Source organism: Lampris incognitus, chromosome 6, assembly GCF_029633865.1.
Source record: "Lampris incognitus isolate fLamInc1 chromosome 6, fLamInc1.hap2, whole genome shotgun sequence".
Classification (NCBI taxonomy): Eukaryota; Metazoa; Chordata; class Actinopteri; order Lampriformes; family Lampridae; genus Lampris; species Lampris incognitus.
Genome location: NC_079216.1, coordinates 43,579,173 through 43,593,083, shown reverse-complemented (window position 1 = coordinate 43,593,083; position 13,911 = coordinate 43,579,173). Strand labels below are relative to the sequence as shown.

General features: G+C 49.5%; 1 pseudogene; it reads right to left on the bottom strand.

Annotated features, from left to right (window-relative positions):
- Positions 1–10,312: 10,312 nt before the first annotated feature.
- Positions 10,313–13,670, bottom strand: LOC130114549 (uncharacterized protein K02A2.6-like; annotated as a pseudogene).
- Positions 13,671–13,911: the final 241 nt, after the last annotated feature.

The window sequence follows — 13,911 nt, the reverse complement described above, 5'->3', positions numbered from 1 at the left end:
ATTTTCCCCTGCACACTTCTCACTGATACAACCTAACTGATAGTGGGTCAGGTAAAAAAAATAATTCCACTGTTTTTAACCTTGACATGGTTTAAGAAAAACTGATCTTGAATCTGTGCAATGTAAGCCACCTGCTCTCTATGCCCACCCACCTTGACCGTTAGCCAACCTATAGTGTACTGCCGCTTGCTCACCGGTCACCACTTGCCCAGCCACCAATATGTAGCGAATTCGGGGGGCAGCCGGGACGCGAACCCGGAACGCCCGCATCACAGGAAACTGCACTACCCAGTCAACTGAAGGGTCCGACCCGTTAGCCAAGGGCTAGCGAGTCTACTCATCCGTGGTCGTTACACTACCCCGCTCCTTCGGGAAGTATACATGCTCCCTCACTCGTCTGGGCGTACGTGCCTCCGATGGCCTCACCATCCCACTTCTGACACCAATGTAGCGAATTCAGGGGTCGGCCGGGACGCGAACCCGGGTCTCCCGCACCATGGGCGACTACGTTAACCAGTCGACTAAAGGGTTCGATCCTAACAATGAATCATGAGACTTAAGTTTCTTGAAAACAACTTCATTTCATTCTGAATGGATAATTATCAAGAGAATGGGTCAAGCTTTGTGTCGTATATCTGTGGAGCCCTACATAAAATATATTTTTTTAAAAAGTTTATTTTTTTTCTCCCATCGCAGAGGGCCCTTTTACGCTTAGGGACCCCCCATCTGTCAAGTCAATTTTATTTGTACAGCCCAATATCAAAAATTACAAATTTGCCTCAAGGGGCGTTACAGCAACACAACATCCTGTCCTTACACCCTCGCATCGGATAAGGAACAACTCCCTAAAAAAAAAAAAAAACATTTAACAGGGAGAAAAAACAGGAAGAAACCTCAGGGAGAGCAACAGAGGAGGGCTCTCTCTCTCCCGAGATGGATAACATGGATGTTGCGTTTGTACAATTTACAGAATACAACATTGAAAGAGGACAACAGAATTATAATGGAATTATAAAATTCCATATATGGTAGATCCGGCGTAGCTTGTGGCTAAGCTATTCGATAGCTACCCACCGGGCTGAAGGAAAATTGGGCTGAAGGAACATAGGGCTGACCCCGTCGGTAGGTACTCAACACTGTTGACATGTGTGGGTTCCATTTCTGCTCGGGTACAATATCGACTCAGGGTCCTTCGACTACATATGACGTCACAGATTATGTTGCTAGCTAGTGTTGTTTAACGCTAGCTTCATAGTTATTTAGCTGTGTGCTTTTTACAATCCACGTTGACATAGAGTCGGTTAGTAAAGGTGCGAGGGCTGAAGGCCTGAGCTGCGTCTTAAGGAGCGAGGCCGCAGGCTCGGGGGGGGGGGGGTCCTGGACGAGTGAACGCGCGTGAGGGCCGAAGGCCCGAGCTGTGTCTAACGTTAATCTACTGTTTCCCACTGTTCCTATACTGAACTAGCCCCTACCGAAGCCCCTACCCAATCATAATACATGAAGTAGTGATGTCATCTGTAGTCTCAGGACCCTGAGCAGGGCGAGTAGATCAAGTACCGACACTGGCAGCGCCTTGACGTTTCAGAAATGCTCTGACCCAGTCGTCTGGACATAACAATTTGGCCTTTGTAAAAGTCGCCCACGTCTTTACTCCTGCTCATTACTCCTGCATCCAACACGGTGACTAGGAGAACTGATTGCTCGCTTACCATCTAATCTACCTGTGCCTTTGTCTGGAGATGATCAATGCTATTCGGTTTACCTGTGAGTGGTCATAATGTTTTGCCTCATCCGTGTGTGTGTGTGTGTGTGTGTGTGTGTGTGTGTGTGTATACACACAGGGTGTTGTGATGCGTCTAGTGCAGCAGTGTGTAGTTGGAGGGAAGGTGCATGTGTTCTTCCAACCCGCTTGTGTCCTTCCTGCCCTTAGCTTGCTGCCGCTGGCTAGCCTTTGTGGCGAATAGGGAAGCATGCTAGCGTGTAAGCCTTCCCTTGCTAGTACATAGCCTCTCCTTCACCAAGACTCCTGCCAGGCCTCCCCGTGGCCACACGTGGTAACTGGGGTCTTGCGGCCCCAGGCTAACTTGGCAGGGGATCTCGGAGCAGAAGTGGGCCCCAGAGATATGGTGAGCAGGCCCACCCTGGTGGACACACCCTGGCACCTATCAACCACTGCCCCGCTGCCTTGTGGGTGAGTCTGGGAAGACATAAGGCTAAGGGAGCTTACCCCAACAGAAAAGCAAGCTGTGGCGGCACGCTTCGAGGCGGTTTCCGAAAAACTGGATTTCCGGCAGCCCCCTGCAGTTGTGTGGAGGTGCCGGTCGTCTAGGGATCCCCCTTGCCATCGGAACCATCTCCTCTACAATCAAGTCATGTGGCGTTGGGAGAAGCGCACCCCCCATGCCACTTTAAAAACCATCTCTGCGCAGGTATCTTCTGCTATCTGAGTCCTCAAAGGACCCACAAATAGAAGAAGATGGTCATCATCGGGCACGATGGACAACCAGCAAGCAAGCAAGTGTGTGTGTGTGTGTAGGTACACACAGGGTGTTGTGATGCGTCTAGTGCAGCAGTGTGAAGTTGGAGGGAAGGTGCATGTGTTCTTCCAACCCGCTTGTGTCCCTCCTGCCCTTAGCTTGCTGCCGCTGGCTAGCCTTTGTGGCGAATAGGGAAGCATCCTAGCGTGTAAGCCTTCCCTTGCCAGTACATAGCCTCTCCTTCACCAAGACTCCTGCCAGGCCTCCCCGTGGCCACACATGGTAACTGGGGTCTTGCGGCCCCAGGCTAACTTGGCAGGGGATCTCGGAGCAGCAGTGGGCCCCAGAGAGATATGGTGTGCAGGCCCACCCTGGTGGACACGCCCTGGCACCTATCAACCACTGCCCCGCTGCCTTGTGGGTGAGTCTGGAAGACAAAAGGCTAAGGGAGCTTACACCAACAGAAAAGCAAGCTGTGGCGGCACGCTTCGAGGCGGTTCCCGAAAAACTGGATTTCTGGCAGCCCCCTGCAGTTGTGTGGAGGTGCCGGTCGTCTAGGGATCCCCCTTGCCATCGGAACCATCTCCTCTACAATCAAGTCATGTGGCGTTGGGAGAAGCGCACCCCCCATGCCACTTTAAAAACCATCTCTGCGCAGGTATCTTCTGCTATCTGAGTCCCCGACCTCACAAAGTCTGGCGGCAATGGAGTATCCAATGACGGGAGCAGGTCTGAATGAGCTGGGAGCTCTTAGTTGGAACTCTGCACGCCAGCGGCACAGGGCAACGGTTGTTAGCAGCTGGGATTGAGTGGCAGCTGTTTCCGGCAGACCCCTGTGCGTCTGAGCAGCCCTATTTAGGGACTGCACTGCTCACCCCTTTCAGGGAACGGCCTAGAAAAGGTAGCCCAAAAATTGCCCACTCAACACTGCGCCTGGGCAGGAAACCGCACCTGCCGGGCCATTCCACTATGCGGTCGAAAAACAAACATTATACCACTAAGATTTGCAGCATGGAACATAAGAACACTCCTGGACATCAGCCATGGTACGGACAGACCTCAACGCAGAACAGCACTTATTGCTAGCGAGCTGAGGCGCTATTGTGTGGATGTGGCGGCACTCAGTGAGACCAGGCTCCTTGAAGAGGGCTCGCTCAATGAAGTAGGAGAGGGCTATACCTTCTTTTGGAAAGGATACCCCCTAGGAGGTCAACACATCCATGGAGTTGGTTTTGCAATTAAGAACAGTCTCTTACCCAAACTCGAAGAAACACCAGTGGGCATTAATGAGCGGCTTATGACTCTCCGTATACCCCTTGCAAAATGTCGATACATCACCTTGATAAGTGCCTGTGCTCCAACTTTACCATCTCATGATGAAGAGAAAGATCGCTTCTACCAGGCACTCGATGATGTACTCATCAACATCCCAAGGAGCGACAAAGTCATTTTGCTTGGTGATTTTAATGCCCGAGTTGGGAAGAATATGCAAAATTGGAATGGAGTGATTGGCGCCCACGGCATTGGAAAAGTCAACCCCAATGGCATAAGACTTCTTAGTCTGTGCTCGGAACATGACCTCACCATCACAAACACCATTTTCCAACAAAAGAATAAATACAAGGCATCCTGGATGCATCCCAGATCCAAACACTGGCACCTGCTTGATTATGCTATCGTGAGGCGGGTTGATCTTAAAGACGTGCTCCTTACAAGAGCTATGCGAGGAGCAGACTGCTGGACAGACCACCGTATGATCCTGACAAAAGTCAGAGTACATGTCCGACCCTTGAGACGCCAATCTGGGCCAAAAAAGAAACCACTCCACTGCGCCAGACTATCCAACAGCGACACCCGAAACACCTTCCGTCGTTCTCTAGCCGACAACTTAGTTGACATTGAACAGCTGATCAACTCAGAGTCTGGGATGGATGAAAAGTGGACCTCTCTGAGCACCACCCTCTTTGACAATGCAGCCCAATCCATTGGCTTCAAAACCAAGAAACATCAGGACTGGTTTGATGACAATGCCGGAACGATCTCCACCCTCCTGGACAACATGCATAAGGCACACAGAGCTGCCCTCAGCAACCCACTATCCCAACCTCTCAAGAAAAAATGGCAAGACCTCCGCTCTGAGGCCCAAGCAACTCTGCGGAAACTGCAAAATGAGTGGTGGATTTTGAAAGCCAACGAAATCCAGGCTCATGCAGACAGGAACGACATGCATGGTTTCTATGATGCAGTTAAGGCCATCTATGGCCCCAGAAGCTGCTCCCTGACACCCGTTAGGTCTGCTGATGGAACAACTCTCATCAAGGATCAGGCCCTGTTAGTGGAGCAGTGGGCCGAGCATTTTAACACCCTGCTCAACCAGCCCACCCCAGTGGACTCAACTGTACTGGCAGAACTCCCTCAACAGCCTACCTTGCAAGACCTAGACCTCCCACCATCTTTTAAAGAAATCCTACATGCAGTCAAGACCCTAAAAAACAACAAAACCCCTGGACCTGATAATATTCCAGCTGAAATCCTCAAGGAAGGAGGCTACCTCTGTACGAGGACACTGTATCTCTATATCCTTGAGGTGTGGAGTCGCGAGTGTGTCCCCCAACAGTGGAAAGATGCCAACATTGTGGCCATTTATAAAAACAAAGGAGACAAATCCATCTGCTCCAACAGTAGGGGTATTTCACTGCTGGCCATTGCAGGAAAGGTTCTAGCCAAGATCATGCTCCGCAGACTAACACTCGCAATAGCCGAACAGGTCATACCAGAGTCACAATGCGGCTTCCGAAAGGATAGAGGGACCATTGACATGATTTTTGTGACACGCCAGCTCCAGGAGAAATGCAGAGAACAGCACAAGGATTTATACATAGCATTCATAGACCTCTCAAAGGCATTTGATACAGTTAACCGGGCCCTGCTGTGGCAAGTCCTGAAGAAATTTGGATGTCCACCCAAGTTTCTTACCATTCTTGGACAGTTTCACTCAGGAATGATGGCCCGAATGGTAGTGGGGAACCGCAGTTCTGAGCTCTTTGGTGTGCAGACTGGAGTCAGACAAGGCTGTGTGCTAGCCCCAGTCCTGTTCAATATCTTCTTAGTCTCTGTTACAACACTGCTACGAAGGAGGCTGGAGAAGCAGGCTGGAGTCATCATTGACTTCAGGCTTGATGGTAACCTATTTAACATCAGGAGGTTTCAGGCAACCACCAAGTTGACCTCTGAGACCATTATTGAGCTACAGTATGCCGACGATTGTGCCCTTGTAGCTCACACACCAGAAGCTCTACAAAACACTCTGTCGGCAGTTGTAACTGCATACAGGAGAATGGGACTGATTATCAACACCCAAAAGACAGAGGTAATCTGTCAGTTGACTGCCGGCCTCCCAAACCACCCAACAACCTTCACAGCAGAAGGGCAACAACTGGCCACTGTTCCTGCCTTCAAATATCTGGAAAGTATGCTATCCGACACCTGCAAAATAGACGATGAGATTCAGCACCGCCTCAAACAAGCCTCAACATCTTTTGGCCGTCTAAGGAGAAGGGTTTTCCAAAACAGCAACCTCAATCTCCACACTAAAGTGCTTGTTTACAGAGCAGTGTGCATCTCCACACTACTCTATGGATGTGAGGCATGGACCCATCTATAGCCACCATCTCAGAAGCCTGGAGGCCTTCCATGTAAATGTCTCCAGAGGATCCTTGGCATTACTTGGGAGGACAGAGTGCCACACACAGAGGTGTTGGAGCGGGCAGCCAGCTGCAGCGTGGAGTCTACCCTAAAACACCACCAACTCAGGTGGCTTGGGCATGTTATTCGCATGCCCAGCGAACGACTCCCACGAAAAGTCCTCTACGGCCAACTACGCCTTGGTCAACGCACTGCTGGTGGGCAGAAGAAGCGGTTCAAAGACAAAATGAAGACCACACTAAAAAGATGTCAGATCAACGCCTCTTCTTTGGATGAACTTGCTTTCTGCCGCACAACCTGGCGCTCTCACATCTCAGAGGGAGTGAAGTACATGGAAAACCAGCGCACACAACACCGTCTAGCAAAGCGTGCAAAGAGGCATGCTCACAAAGCTACCACTACCCCCTCCAGCACCACTTTTACATGCCCGGTCTGCAACCGTAACTGTGCATCCAGGATCGGACTATTCAGCCACCAAAGGACCCACAAATAGAAGAAGATGGTCATCATCGGGCACGATGGACAACCAGCAAGCAAGCAAGTGTGTGTGTGTGTGTGTGTGTGTGTGTGTGTGTGTGTGTGTGTGTGTGTGTGTGTGTGTGTGTGTGTGTGTGTGTGTGTGAATGAGTGAAAGACAAACAAGCATGATGTGCAATTACTAGAAAAAATTAAGCAATTAGATATCTGTTTTCCAAGATTAACAGAACTCTAATTGGGTAGAAAATATTTCATTTTGTGACCCGAGGGCATAGGTTTGGTTTCAACATTGGTAGGGACACTTGAAAAATATTTCAGACTAACATTATACATGGTTACGTATTTGTGTGCTCTATCGCACGCGCACACACGCACACACACACACACACACACACACACACACACACTAGGGATGGGACGATATAGGATTTTATCGAGGATCACGATAAAAAAACACTCACGAAAAGTTGATCGTGGGGACCTTCCATTATCGGGATAATCGTAAATGGGGGATAATCGTGACTATCCTCTCATGCGTGATCTGAAAAAGTGTCTCGCTCGCTAAGATACAGCCCTATATTAATTACCTGATTTATTTTGAATTGCTACAAGGGGGAGGACACATCTTTTCAGTCATTCCAAAATTTGTCACCATGGTTTAAGGCTCGGTTTGCCCATTGTATCCCTCAGAAAAAAAAGTTAGGTTGGGGTCCGCGGTGGTGTAGCGGTCTAAGCATCGGCTTTGTGTCGATGCAGTTGCTCACTGGGGACCGGGGTTCGCGCCCCGGTCTCGTCAGATCCGACTATGGCCGGACTGGACGAAGCAGCAATAATTGGCAACGCTGTCTTCGGGAGGGGGCGGAGTCGGCTTGTGCTCGTCACATGAATGCGTCTCTGTACGTGTGTTGGAAAAAGCAGTGGTTCGGCCTGGATTCGCCTTGTCACGGAAGTGGCGAGGCGTCTCCTTCGAGACTGCCGGCCGGAGAGATGCCGTTGGCGAACGCATGCAGTACGAGGGTGGGTGTTTGCACTAATATAGAGAGCGATTGGCCACTAAATTGGGAGAAAAAGGGAAAAATCAGAAATAAATGTAAAAAAAAGTTAAGTTGGATGTTTACAAATATAATGTATTCCAGATTAAAGATAGACAGGCAGATCACGAGACTGTTGGAGGACAGTTTCTACACCGCGGAGCAACACCCCCAATTTACACTCCCATCTCCCTGACCAACATCCAGCTCTGCTCGCCAAACTCCAGGTAAAATTAACTAACGTTACTATAAATTACTTTAACATAACAAGTACTGGTAAAGTGAGACTAATGTTGACATTTATCTAAATGTTCGTTACGTTATGATATTGGTTGTTGTGAACGCTAGTTAACGTTTTGGTCAACAGAAATTTAGCTTTAGCTAGCTAATGTAACCAGTTATTTTCTTGCCCGGTGCGGAATTCGATACGGCGTGTGCTGCACCACAAGGCGACATCACTAACCGCTCGGCTAAAGAGTCAGACCCGTTAGCTAGGGGCTAACGTGTATTATTAGTAGTTTACACTAACGTTAGCTATGTAGCTAAATAGCTAATTTGCTCCAATATTTTACCGCTGGTTCAAAGAAAGTTGAGTTCATCTGGAGACAACGTTTATTGGGAGAAACGTTTCCTCATTCATCTCTCTCTTCAGTCTAAACTGACTGCTGGTATCCCCACCCTTAGTTGCATAACGACTGAAACGGTTTCGGTTTGCAGTCAGTTTAGACTTAAGATGTCACGTAGTCGTGTGATGAAACGTATCTGGTAATAACGCTGTATCCAGATGAACTGATTCAACCTTCTTTGGTTTCTTACCTGGATTATTTAGCATGCATCAAGACATTTTGACTAATTTCGGCGAGGATTGCCTTAACGAGCAAACGGCGCGTAAAATGGCAGACTACAGGAACCACCCGAGATTCAACCTCAGGTGCAGACAGAGCGGGATTACACCCAAGAGCCTGCAAATGAAATCTTTGGTCAAGATCATCCAGAGGGCACAGAGCCAGCTGTTGCACGAACGGGTGAGAGAAACCAATTTTACTATCGATGCTTTGAAAGACAAAGAGGAACAGAACCAACAGAGACTCATGTCGCGTCTAATGAGACCACTTTCCAAATTGTGATTTGAGTTCACTGATAAGGCTCATCTAGCACAACACGAAAAGTCGAAAACCAGCCAGCAAAACAAGTTCGACCTACTTGCTGCATGCCAGAGACATCGGCAGACAACGGACGGTGCCCTCAACGGCAGACAGAAACGGACGCCAGACACACGCCGGCGATGTGGACAAGTAGGTGAAGAATCTGTCCGACAGACAATTCACCCAGGCGATGGGGCTGGTAAGGGGCTGCATTTTGCTGTCACGCCGAGGGAAATCCCGCTAGTGGAACTGATCACGGCCACGGAATCAGCGATCCCGAAAAAAAAACACCGTGGACCCGGAAGCGGAGATACTGCGGACGAAAGTTTCAACCTGTCTCAGCAGTGCGAGGGCGCCGCCATCCAACATCAGTAGAGACCAGAGGAATGCTCTCACGACTCAGTAAGGACAATAACATCATCATCCTTCCAGCGGGCAAAGGCAGATGCACTGTTTTATCAAACCAGACAGACCATCATGAGAAAGTTATTACGTTACTTAGCGACATAAATACTTATGACGAGCCCCTGAAACGAGGTCCAGACAGTGGTTATGTGGTTATGCAAACTACAAAAGACTCACTGGCCGGTCGGCTGGGGAGTCGACCCCTTCAACCGAGCGGTCAGAGATGTCGCCTTGTGGTGCAATGCGCCTCGGATCGAATCCCGCAGCGGACTTGATTGAGCTACGCTAGTTACAAGAAAAGGTGATAGGTTGTTTGAAGCTGTTGGAACAGGACAATGCTATTGACAGAAATTTGTACCACAGATTATACCCAAGGGAAGCTGCACCTAGTCTGTAGGGGTTCCCTAAAATACCGTGGTAACATGGCACATACACAATAGACTGACGGACAGAACACATTTACTTCCTGTGTGACATCCTAAAGGGGCCGGGAACCCCATAAAAGAATAATAATAATAACACCAGTTCTGTTTAACTCATTATAACACTTACAACACTTCTCCCCCCTTAAGCTAAATTTCCCCTGTTGACAGAAAAACATTTAACAACAGAAGTCTTGTACACCTTCAAACTTGTTAGCGTGGGCCCGTGAATATAAACAATAACCTGACACATGACACTGTAAACATCTGAAGTAGGTAAGCCACTTATGCAACACATGAACAACCTGACTTCAGTCTCTGTCTTAAAGGGTTAGTCTGTCGGGCGGTTTTTGGCTACGCTGAGAGTGGCATAGTACTACCCCTGGTGTCTCAGCAGACATTGGTGTGGTCTCTCCCAATGGGCATGGGGGTGCCTCAGCAGACACTGGTGTGGTGTCTCCCACTGTGTCTGGGTTTGTCAACACAGGAGTGGGTTGCATTTTTGAGCTTTTGAGTTCATTACTCACTCCTGTAGTCACCACGGCCCCTGGATGTCATTCCTGTGCTGGGCCTTGTTCTGACTCCCCTGTATGCCCCCCTGCTGAGATGTCTGGATGCAACGGAGTGTTGTGCCACCGACAGATGTGGTCCTAGTGCCTGTGGAACACTCTGCCATCCGTTAGTTTCACCACGAAAGAGATAGGACCACTCTGCTTTAGAATGACCCCTGGCAGCCAGTGTTGACCACTGCCAAAGTATCTCACATACACACAGTCCTTTTCCTCAAAATGTTTCTCTCTCTCACACTCATCGTGCCTCTCCTTTTGTTTCTCCTGTTTCCTCTCCACCCTTGCTTTAACATCTGGATGCATCAAGTCCAGGTGCGACTTTGGCTTCCTGCCCATCAGCATTTCCGCAGGTGTGAGCCCTGTCGTTGTTTGTGGCATTATGCGGTACTGAAACAACCAACGTGAGAGCTTTGTTGCAGTGGGCTCCCTTCCTGTCATACGTTTAAGCCCATCCTTAAAAGTCTGCACGTTTTTCTCGGCCATACCATTTGAGGCAGGATGCTGTGCGGTCGTGGCGGATTCCGTTCCTTTCCATGAACTCCCTGAACAACTCACTGGTAAACATTGCACCATTGTCACTCACCAGCGTGTCAGGAAGTCCAAAAGTAGCAAACCCTTGACGCAGCTTGTCAATTGTCACCGGGGCTATGATGTTGCTCATCAGGTATACCTCTAGCCACTTAGAATGTGCATCTACAACGACTAGAAACATCTGCCCCATAAAAGGCCCTGCAAAGTCCACATGTAGTCTGGACCACGGGCAGTCAGGCCACTTCCATGGATGGAGTGGGGTGGGTGAGCGGTGCCATTTTTTTGTTTATCTGACACTGGGAACAGGATTTCGCCTTGTTTTCTAGATCCAGGTCCATGTTAGGCTACCATGCATATGCCCTGGCTAAGCTTTTCATACGGGAGGCCCCTGGGTGAGCCTCATGGATCTCTTCCATTACTTGTGAATGCCCCTGAGGTGGGACCACCACTCTAGAGCCCCAGAGAACATAGCTGTCTTGGACGCTCAGTTCATCTTTTCATGTAGCATAAGGCCTCAGTCTCTCATCCTCTACCACAGGGGACCAACCCTGCATGTGGAATCTTTTCACCTGAGACAGGACCAGGTCCCTCTCTGTCCACGGTTTGATTTGTTTGGCATTCATAAGAGAAGTTGACAGTCTCTCCATTAAGAAAACTGTCTCTGGAGGCACCACGGTCTGGGTGGGTGTGTCAGGCAAAGGGAGCCGACGCAGCGCATCCGCATTTGCGTTGTCCTCCCCTGCTCTGTAGACTATAGTGTACTGGTAGGCTGACAACATGAGGGCCCAGCGCTGTACTCTCGCTGATGCTATGGAAGGAATACACTTAAGCTCACTAAAAAGGCTCATCAACGGTTTGTGGTCAGTACATATGGTAAATGCCCGACAGTAGAGGTACTGATGAAAAGGTTTAACAGCGAACACAATAGCTAGACCCTCCTTGTCTAGCTGGGAGTAGCCCTTCTCAGCTCGTGTCAATGACCATGATGTGAATCCAATGGGTTTTTCTGACCCATCCTTCATCACATGCGAAAGAACTGTCCTGACGCCATATGGCGAGGCATCACAGGACAGGACGATCTCTTTGTCTGGGTCGAAATGAACCAGCAGCCTCGCTGAATGCAGTAGTGTTTTCACATTGGCTAAAGCTGTCTCCTGTGCAGGCCCCCACTTCCAACGAGAGCCCTCGCAGACACGTGAGTACAGGGGTGCCAGTCATGTTGAGAGGTCTGGGAGGAACTTACTATAGTAGTTCACCATACCCAGAAATGACTTGAGCTGAGCTCAGGCACGTTTTTGGGGCTTGGAGCTTCCTTGATGGCCCTGACCTTGTCCGCCACTAGACGCAAACCCTGGACCGTGATGGTGTGGTCCAAGTATGTCACGCTTGGTGCTTGACAAATACACTTGCTATGCTTCAAGTGGAGCCCTGCCTCTGAGAGTCTCTTTAGCACCTGCTCCAGGTTGCTGAGGTGCTCCTCCTTGGTCTTTCCAGTGACCAGGATATCATCCAGATAAACTGCTACATGGGAAATACCCTGCAACAGACTGTCCATTGTCCTCTGGAAAATGGCTGGGCTGGAGGCCAATCCAAACAGTAGGAGGTTGTACCTAAACAACCCCTTGTGGGTGTTGATTGTGGTTAACTGTTTAGAGTTCTCGTCCAACACCAACTGTTGGTAGGCATGGGTCATGTCTAGTTTTGAAAATGTCTTACCGCCAGCCAGGGTTGCAAACAGGTCCTCCACTCTTGGAAGAGGGTATTCATCTAGCTGAGAGGCCTGGCTGATGATGAGTTTGTAGTCTCCACAGATGCGTACCGTGCCGTTGCTCTTGAGAACTGGGACAATGGGGGCTGCCCAGGCTGAGAACTGGACAGGATGCATGACTCCCAGCCTCTGTAGTCTGTCCAGCTCCTCCTCCAATTTGCCTTTCATAGCATAGGCTACTCTTCTGGGCTTGAAAAAGTGAGGGGTAGCCTGAGGATCTACATGCAGTTTAACTGTAGTTCCCCGCAGTGCCCCCAGCTCATCTTTGAAAACCTCAGCATACTTTTGAATGACATCCTCAGTCACCCGTGTGTGTTTAATCTCACCCCAGTGCAGCTTATTTTTCTGGAGCCAGTCCCGTCCCAGTAGACTGGGCCCCCTACCTTTTACTACCAGGAGCCGTGCTCTTGCTTCCTGGCTGTTACACTGAATGTCCACCTCTAGTGCACCGACTAATGGTATGGTCTGTCCTGTGTACGTCCATAGATTAATACTTGCTGGGGTGATGGTGGGTGCCTTGGTATCACCCCAAGTCTCTCTGTAGATCTCCTCACCCTTGATGAAGGCAGAGGCCCCTGTGTCAACCTCCATCCGCATCTCTTTTCCATTGACTACCACTGTGGTGTAGATAGGCTCAGCATGTGGCTCACTCACCTTGAACATGTTGACAGAGCATTCCTCCTCCTGCTCTGTATCCAGGTAGTGTGCCACTAACTGTGGCTTTCTAAAGGCAGTGTTTCCCCGCCCAGTCTCTGTTTTGCCCTTAGAACCCCTGCACTTTTTTGACTCTGCCTGTGGCTCATTCACATTGAGCACAGTGTAGGAGCATTCCTCCTCCTCCTCCTGCTCGGAGTCCTCCACATAGTGTGCAGCTGACTGTGGCTTCCTAAAGGTAGCATTACCCTGCCGAGTCTTTGTTTTACCCTTAGCACCCCTACACCTTTTAGCTAATGTTCCTTTTAGATTGCAGTTGTGACACACTGCCTCCTTGAACTTGCAGTTGTTTGCATAATGTGCCCCTCCATACCTGAAACACACCACTGCTCGAGACCTATCTGCCTCCCTCCTAACCTGGTGCACTTCTCCCGCCTGCGCACCAGCACACGCTCTCTGAATGTCTTTTACATTGTTATCAGCCATTTCCATTCCTTGAGCCAATTCCAATGCCCTCTTGAAAGTTAACGTGGTCTCCCTTTGGGTCCTCCCTATAGTCCCCGGGTCCTATAGTCCCCGGGTCCTATGTTCCCTGCTTTGTATGAGACCGGGGAATAGCGGACCTTTTTGTATACAGAGGGCCCTATATTCCCCACTTTTCCCCAAAAGGGTCCTATGTTCCCCGTTTTGTATGTGCAGGGGAACATAGGACCTTTCTTTATAAAAA